The sequence below is a fragment of the Atta colombica genome, unplaced genomic scaffold (assembly GCF_001594045.1).
Source record: "Atta colombica isolate Treedump-2 unplaced genomic scaffold, Acol1.0 scaffold141, whole genome shotgun sequence".
Lineage (NCBI taxonomy): Eukaryota > Metazoa > Arthropoda > Insecta > Hymenoptera > Formicidae > Atta > Atta colombica.
The window spans coordinates 1,934,523-1,943,393 of NW_017259230.1; the positions used below are offsets into that span (position 1 = coordinate 1,934,523).

Here is an 8,871-nt window from a genome sequence, read left to right on the forward strand (position 1 = left end):
AAAAAAACTTCTTTTGAAACCTTAAAAGCTATCAAGCATATTTTTATATACTCTTATGTATTATTAATATATGGGATTCATTATTAACATTCTTTAAATTTATCGGTAAATTAATAAATTCATTTTTTATTATTCAACTAAAATACGATATAAGAATTTTATAAAAAGAAATTAAAAAGAGATTAGCGACAATAAAATTCAGAATCGGCATATTGCTCCTTTACTTCAAAAGTTTATTTCAAAATTAAAAATATATGATTTTCAAGTTTACGATGAATGAAACATTAGCCTATCAATTATTAAAAGTGAAGTAACTTAATTTCGCAAAAATTTATAAAAATTATCATAATTCAGGAAGAATGGTTTAAAAAACTCTTCAAAATTATCACAAACCACAAAGGTTTTTTTAAGAATCGTCGAATGAAATGAAAATGATATTTAATCATGAGAATATATTTTTTCGCTGATATTTGATTAGTAATAATTTTCAATAATTAATTAGCAATAATTTTCAAGTTGAAAGTCCTTCCTCTTTTTGGGAAATTTATGGGTCAATTCTAACAATAAGCAGAATCGTAAAACTCGTAACGTGCTCTCTAAAACTTGTAAGAACTTATGACTAGTTTTATTTATTCTTATTTTATGCGTATGTATCGTAAGACATACGATTATTCGTAAATATCTACGATTTTTTGTAAATTTTATGATTAGTAAGAAGCTGCCTGTAAAAATATTGTATAAAGATATAAGCACTTAAAAATTTTTGCAAGTCTTACAAGAATATGTTACGAGATTTACGATTCTGCTTAGAATTTAGGCATTAATCTCTCAAGTTAGATCGCTTTAGAAGTAAGAGAGCGATGTATTGATACCATTTATAAATTTTTAACGAGATTGTTTCATATAAGTTTCATTTGCACAAGTACATCGTGTAAACAGCTCCGTTAGCCGCGGCTATGCACGCATAGTCGCACTAACTTTAACTTGTGAACTTTACTAATAACACTTGATGACTGCTTGGAGTTCACGGTCACGATAATTATAAGCTTTCGTTTCGCGTGATCCGCCTGTTCTTTTTCCTGCGATCAAGTAACTTTTTTTCATTTTGAATGGCTTCTTCAAAGGAACTTTACGCATTATTTTTGATATTGGCTCGATTCTTCCTAAACTAAAGCAGTTTTACAGTTTTCATAAATGAAATAGTGACTCCGCTGTATCTGTTGCAATTTTAAACAAATGTTATTTGTTAGACGTCTTGCCAAAATATTATTATATTCGTGAAAATCTGGCACACACGTTTAAAATTGTTACAGACTAGAAATCTATCAGAGTCGAGATACGAAACAGTCACTTTTGATTAATCTGTCATGTTTTAGCAACTTCTGAAAGAAAGAGAGAGAAGAAGAGACAAGAAAAAGAGAAAGCAATAGTATAAATATGTGCATCTTTCTATTTCACTTGATTTTGCTAAAACTAAAGACTCTGTATATAAAACGCGGCTCGTATCCAAACTTTGATTAGAGAATTTCGATTAGAGCGATCGGGAATGTCTCCCGACTTAATCGATAATAGTAAGAAAAAAATACGGGGATTAAATCTCGGGGATTTATGGCGTCTTGTAAAAAATCTCTGGCGGAGCATAAAGTGGATATAATTACATTCTTTTATTAAACAGTGCTGCGGTTCATTTCCATCGCAGTAAAAATTGATTCGTGAGCTCATGCGTGCGATTGATAATCGATATATAATTTAACGCCGCAAATATGTATATAACCGGTATTTCTTGTGTGCTTACAGCTGAAGGACGTGCTCGAAACTCAAGAATAGAACAGAGGCAGATTCTCCACAGGAACAATAAGGTAACTTTCCTGCTATAGATAATAGTCGCGTCGCGTGCGTGAATGCGTGTACAAAGAGTCGCGGAATTCTCTCGCATTTGATTTCGCGTTCTCAGGTAACGGAATATGGTCGCTTCCTATACAAGATAACGAAATTCACAATGATCTAACGGAAAAGCCTTGCAATTAACCTTTAGCGCGCTCATGGTGCGCTTATTAGTGTTCATCTATATTATTATTATTAGTGTTCATCGTGTCGACGCGGATTTCACGTTATGTAAATCCTGGTAGAGAGATCACAATGATACACATTAGTGCTTGTCATTGTAATCTCTTCTCGGAAGTGGCAGTCGATATTGTGGATTTGAATTCGCGATTAGCATGATAAACGATAATTCTTGAGAACGACGTCAAGACAAACTGATTAGTGATGATGATTTTTCCTTTCATATCGCAGAAAGGAAAAATTTTTGCATATCAATTTGATAAGACCAATTTGCAATTATGAAAATGAGGCGTAATTATGAAGTAAAGCATAGTATGGCGCGCCTTTGATATCAGCTTATCGATTCCTGATAAAACGTTTAACCAGCGGGACATTACCATTGATCTCGGTCTACCGCAATCCAGTTGACCAGCTTGACATTTGGTTGATAAGCGAAATTTACGAGCTCGATCATATATGTCGCTTATCAAAAGTACGATATTTAAACCGCATGGACCATCGCATGTCCGCGATGATATTTACGTATATCTTATGGAAATTGGCGACGAATATAGAAAATAGAGAATAGTTTATAGATAGAATTATGCAAACGCATTGTCTTTTACAAAGCGCGAGATGTGTAGACTTTCAAAATTATTAAATTAATTTCAAAATTAGAAGTTTATTAATTATTATCTATATTCAATATTTATTTATAATCAAGCTTTACTACAGAAATCTAAATGAACTAATATAAATATATATTATATATAAATGTTAATTTTAATTTCAATTAAGAATTAAAAATTAATTTTAATTTAGTTTCAAATATATTATTATTTTGTCATTGTGTTGTAAATCACAACTGTGGCGATTTTATATCAATATCTATGCATTATTGTTCCTTATCTACATACGGAAAAAAACACAGCTGAAAACTGATTCAGCAAATCTACAATCATAATATAGACAATCAATTTTCTATGTTAAAATAACAAAGTTGACAGCTGAATAACATTAGCGATTTGTTAAACATCAAATCTTCTTAGTTATCAATGTTGAATTCGCATAGTAAATTATAGGTTTGCTGTACCACCCAATTAATTTTTTTTCCGTACAGGCACATTCTAAATTATTGTCATTTTTCTTACTATTATACTATTGCGGCATTTTTTCTTAGTACTTTAGATTGCATTTGTACTTCGCTGATTCCTCACTTTACACGAGGGCCGCTACGAGCATCCGTTCGCCACAACAACGCTATTTATGCCATTTGCTCTGGAAATAGTTTCACTGGCTGACTTCCAGATGATATTTTTCACTTCCACGTTAAACTCGTGGCGCGTAAGTTAACAAAACGGCAGACAATCGATGACCCATCCGATACTCGTGTAATGCAAAAAAACAAAGTTGCTAATGTATAATCATAATGGCAGCCAATTGGGATAGGATCAACCTTGTATTGCGGTTCAAAATTTATTTTATGTAAATGGATTAAATGGATTAAATCGGAAATTCTAATTCAGTGATATCAATTATTGTATATATCGAGAATAAATTCTTCTTATAAAGATTGAGGCATATATTTCTATATATTAGGTGTAGTAAAAAGAAATCCATTATTTTTCCATTTCAAAAATAATGAATTTCTTTTTATTACACCTAATATATAAAAAATAATAATAAATCAGATATATATGAATAGTTTTTATAATAATTATTATAATTGCAATTTTATTTCTCCCTGAATATTTATAAATACATAATCTTTCTTCATTTAAAAACTTTACGTAAAATTGGCAAATTAGAAATAAAGTTTGAGTTTCTTCAATTAATGCATTGCAGATGTTTTTAATTGAAGATATGGATATTTAATATGTTTTCATCGCTCCTTTAATTAATCTTACTATTGTAAAAATTGTAATATTAGGGAAAATAAAAAATTCAAAATTTATAAAAGATCATAAATAGCATTGTAATGTTCGTCGTACATAATTAGTATTATCTTACATAATCTTGTCTCGATATTACAGTATTCTATTTTTGTTATTCAAAATAAGACAATGATGGTCTATCAGGAATCTATTTCGAAATATTTAGCTCATATTTGGCGGACCGTTCGTTCATTGAATAATTGAATACACGGAAAGAACAATTTTGCTGAAGGTCCTAAAAACTTTAGTTTGATCAAACAAATCTGAAAATAATTTTGTCGGACCTCAAAATAATTACGAATCTCAAGCATGATGAGTAATGTTGCAAAAAGTTTTGACACTTTAACACAATCAGTTCGAGCATTCATATATCATTTTGATAGTCCAACAAAATTGTTTTCAGATCTATCTAGCTAAATGTTTAGATACAGCAAAATCGTCTTTTTTGCGTAATAATATGAATTAAATACTAGAAATATCCCTCTGAACAGAGTATGTATGAAATACGTTTTCTCTTATATATTTTATTATTTTTATTATTTTAAGCGTTCTGCCAAGAGAATTTTTTCTACCATTACGAATCTGTAAAACACGCTTGAAATCTAAGTGTCTCGTCCACCGGCAATGACTTCGAATATTTACAACGCACGCGATTGGAATGAAATCGTGATTGGAAGCGATGCCGAAGAGACATGCGTGTACATCATCACGTAATGCAGATATATAATAACGCCTCTAATAATACGGCGAGGTCATTCTTCCCCAATCTCCCGTAGATGCTTGCGAGTCTCGCGGCCGTTACGACATACCACATTGATTTAAATTTCAGCTGTATCGCCAAGCGGGGTCTCTAATGTCCCCGCAGCGCGACAATAAATCGCCATAGTGGCGATTTCTGCGCCAGCGTTGCTGCACGTAAAGTGCCGCGAGAGCTGGCACGCGTTCGTCTTTATTACGGGACGAAGAAAATCGGAAAATTTTCTTTTTACTGTTCCTCTCGGAACAAACACGCTCGGGATCTATATAAGTTACATGACGCACAACGCAATAAGAAGTGATTAGGAATTTATCATTATTCAATGTTTTGTCATTTGAGATTATGAATATATAATATTAACACTATATAGCTTACTAATATTTTTTACATTAAAAAGGATCAGAATAAATTACTATGAAAACAAAGAAAATAATGAAAAATTATTTCATTAATTAACATATAAAGGACATAATTATTGAAAAATCGAAAAATTTCAGAATTTTTTTACATAAGAAATATTAATATTGAAATAGAAACGCTCAATAATGATCACTGATACTTATAAATCTTCTTTCTAATGTTAAATATATGAAGGGGTGGAGGTGAATGCAACAATAATTTTATGTGTCATTACATTTTATTAAATGTGAAAAATTGAATTGATATTTTTCGGAAGAATTTAAGACAATAATTAACATTTGTCGCCACAATTATTTTTATACACTGTATGGCCTGTAAGCTTTATCTTTTTCATCGCGCTTGTTATGTAATCAATGTGGCATGGCCAAAGACAACAAAAGCGTCATGCATTCCGTTACGGAATTGTTTTACACTATATATCTAAAGTCCGATTTTTCGCAGGGTTCACGATACGGATTTCGCGAACGTGTTTAAACTTATATATCGGTAAATCGCGACTGTTTGCTCATACAAAATGGAATTTATCCAATCTAGGTGAATAAAAACACGTGTTATGCGTTCAATTTCAGTCAGCTGTTAATAACTATAAGATTAAACTGTAATCATAAAAGAGGTTTTTTTATGCATTGCAAAAATAAAATGTTAATTTTAATTTAAAGACGTATAGAGGATTTTCTGGGACATACAAAAATGTTAGAATTAACAATTTTGTGTCAATTTCAATATCTTTGCATGTCTCAGAAAGTCCACTATACGTTTTTAAATTACAATTAACATTTTACTTTTTACAGTGTATGTTCTTTTTTTTTATATTTGTTTATATATTCTTTGCTTATATAAATTGAGCAAAGTATATATTTCGCAGTGTATGCTGTGTACGCATACACGGCACGCATGCACGCGTGCAACAGTCTCATTCACGCTGGCACAGCCGGTCACTCGGTCGGCCGTGATATTCCTGGGATGACACACGGCGCGCACCTTCGCCTCGTCGGAGATGAGACCTCTCTATTTATAAATGTGGGTCGACGTGGCACTCGACAGTGCGTTTCGTCATTATTACGGCTTCGGAACGCGCGGAAACGTGACAAATGACATCGATCAAAATTTTTGGATCTAACATAATTTTGGCACTATTCGAAATTCTAAAGATAACAATGCCGTTGTCAATCTGCGCGGCGAATTAGTCAGTGAAGCGAGTAAAACAGCGTTATTTATCGTTGAAAATAGAGAAAAGAATATATATATATAACGTACCTTATTTTCTAAAATATATAAATAATACATGACTCGTCTCGCATGCGCATTCTCAGAACTTTTATGTTTTTTCGAAAAAAAGTTCCAGTTCTATTTCGGTTTCCATCCCGTCTCACATTGTCAGACACTGCCCCATTTACGATATCCAATGTTATTTAAAACAATGTCTCTGTAATAATTTCTTTCTGTATGTTTATTGTTGTTGTCACCTGCAGTTTATTATTGCACATGTTGGCGTTGGTTGCGGATGAACTTTCTAAACAAGTTACTTCGGTCGTCGCGCATCGCCATTCTGCCGGCCCATCAACTTTCGCAGAAGTGACGGCGGTCACGAAACTCACGGAGCGTATTCTGAAGAAAAAAGAAGAATATATTCGCTCTAATTCGCTCGGCGATTATATTTTAACGCCGTTGGGTAGCGGCAACAAGGTTAGCGAGTCCTCGAGAGAAGTTCTCGAGAGGAGTTCTCGTCAGTTGCATTCGTTCGTAACTGGAAATTGCACCTCTGCTTCGCTCGTGAAGGTACGGGGAGCGAGTTAGATGAGAGAGAGAGTCATGAGAGAAAGGAAGAGAGAGCACGCTCGTAAACACGATTAAAAGGGTTCGGCACGAATTTCGACTCTTTAATTTCGGCCTATTAAAATACCCAGAAGTACTAATAGTATCGTTGTTTTAGCTATTTCTCGTTATGCGCTATTTAGTCAGACACAACAAATGTATGCTTCTTTTATCACTTGGTCATTTCGTTTATTATAACTTAAAAAAAAATTTTTTTTTTTCTTATAAACGAGATAGATGCTGCTCAAGCTCCTCAAGCTCACGCAACGTCATAATTATTAATAACGTTTTTTGTACTTGACCTAAGTGACGTATTGCGTTAGAATTATTAAATTTCATTAAATTTATCTTGACGATGACTTAGTCATTCGATGAGTATTCGTTAATTTTTGAAGATTATTTGTGTATTCCCTTTACATCTCAAGTGTCAAAAATCGAATTCGAAAATTGCTGCTATTTTCCTATGATTTTATGTATATTATATGGAACGATACTTTTTGATTATTAAATGAAGTATTAATAAAGGATGACTTAATAACAGTCCCCCAAAGAATGTCTTCTGAAAGTTAAATAGAATAAAGATAAAGCTTGTGTTGGTACATTTTTATCTCGTCGAGAATTTTATGAGACATTTCTGACAAAATATAACCATATTTTCACTTAATGAGATCGCGACACTGTAGTCAAAAATAAATTAGCAGAATCTGATTTTTGTTAAAGCACGATGAGTTTGACGAGGACAGAAACTGTCGGGTGTAATACGAGGGAACATCAACGCAATCGTCAGACAACAGTGGGTACCTACATGAAAGCCATGTTTTCAATCTCGCAGCGAGACGGCGCGAAACGGAATGCGTATTCGTGACATTTGAAGGGGTGGTCTTAAATTAAAACGGTTAGAGCGGAGGAGCTGAGTTGGTAGAGCGTTAAAGAACGCAGCGATTGCTACACCAGCGTTGCTTTTGGCTGTGGTTCACTCTGAACGGTCGCCTTCTGTCTCTTCTTCTTCTTTTTCTTCTTTTACCACGATAATATGTTCAATTGACCAATCTGACTTTGCCATACATTTTTTGACATCGTATTTTTAAAAACACGCCTCGGTAATTGATTCAATATTGATTTGATGAAAAATGTTGTTTACGCTGCGTAATAACAAATTTTTTAAATCTTTGCATATCAATTGACGCGTCAAATTAGTCTCATTGATAGCGGATAAAACACTTTGGACTATCTGCTGAATAGAGAAACTGCTGGTTTAGCAAATTTTACTAATATTTATCAATTCCAATCTGGACACTTTGTTCATAATATTAATAGTTTATGTATATAAATACATTTATAAACTAGTAAAAAAATTCCTAATTATTTTTTTACAGCAAAAAAACTGTTATTCTTTGACATAACAGTAGTGTCTGTTATCTGTTATAATTTTATCTCTAATTATGTTGACCTCGTGTGCAAAGTAAGTCGAATAAAAATACATCAGGGACAATCGTTAAAAAATATTTCATCGCGTTAAAGAGAAGATTAAATACCGAAGATTAAACATTCACTACATCTTTTTTTTTCCATTCTGTTGTAATAATCGCAAACTATTAACGTAAACTATTAAAAAGGTGATTTGAAGAGAAAAAGCTTTTACAGTCTTCGTAAACGATTCCAACGATAATTGGCCGTGAATATTGAAGGTATATAAGGGAATTAATTTATTATTTAAAAGCTAGGATTTATATGAACCATTTATGAGCACCTCTTGGAATTGTGTAATGGACGACGAATAATTATAGAAAATATCGCATGAAAACGTGCCGTTTGGAAAATTCGTAATAATGTCGCAATGATGTCGTTACGGTGAATTAAAATACCATGTGCGACTGCGAGGCAAGCTAGTACATATATATA

At 32.7% G+C, this 8,871-nt stretch overlaps 1 protein-coding gene across 4 annotated transcripts in view; it reads left to right on the forward strand.

Moving 5' to 3' along the window:
* The window catches only part of LOC108684957 (protein Tob1-like), a 160,856-nt gene that overhangs the window by 101,609 nt on the left and 50,376 nt on the right, over positions 1-8,871 (forward strand). For all 4 annotated transcript variants that reach the window (XM_018189530.1, XM_018189526.1, XM_018189529.1 and 1 more), the window contains exon 2: positions 1,798-1,859. The gene's annotated coding sequence lies outside the window, so the exon portion shown is untranslated. The remainder of the gene's footprint in view (positions 1-1,797; positions 1,860-8,871) is intronic.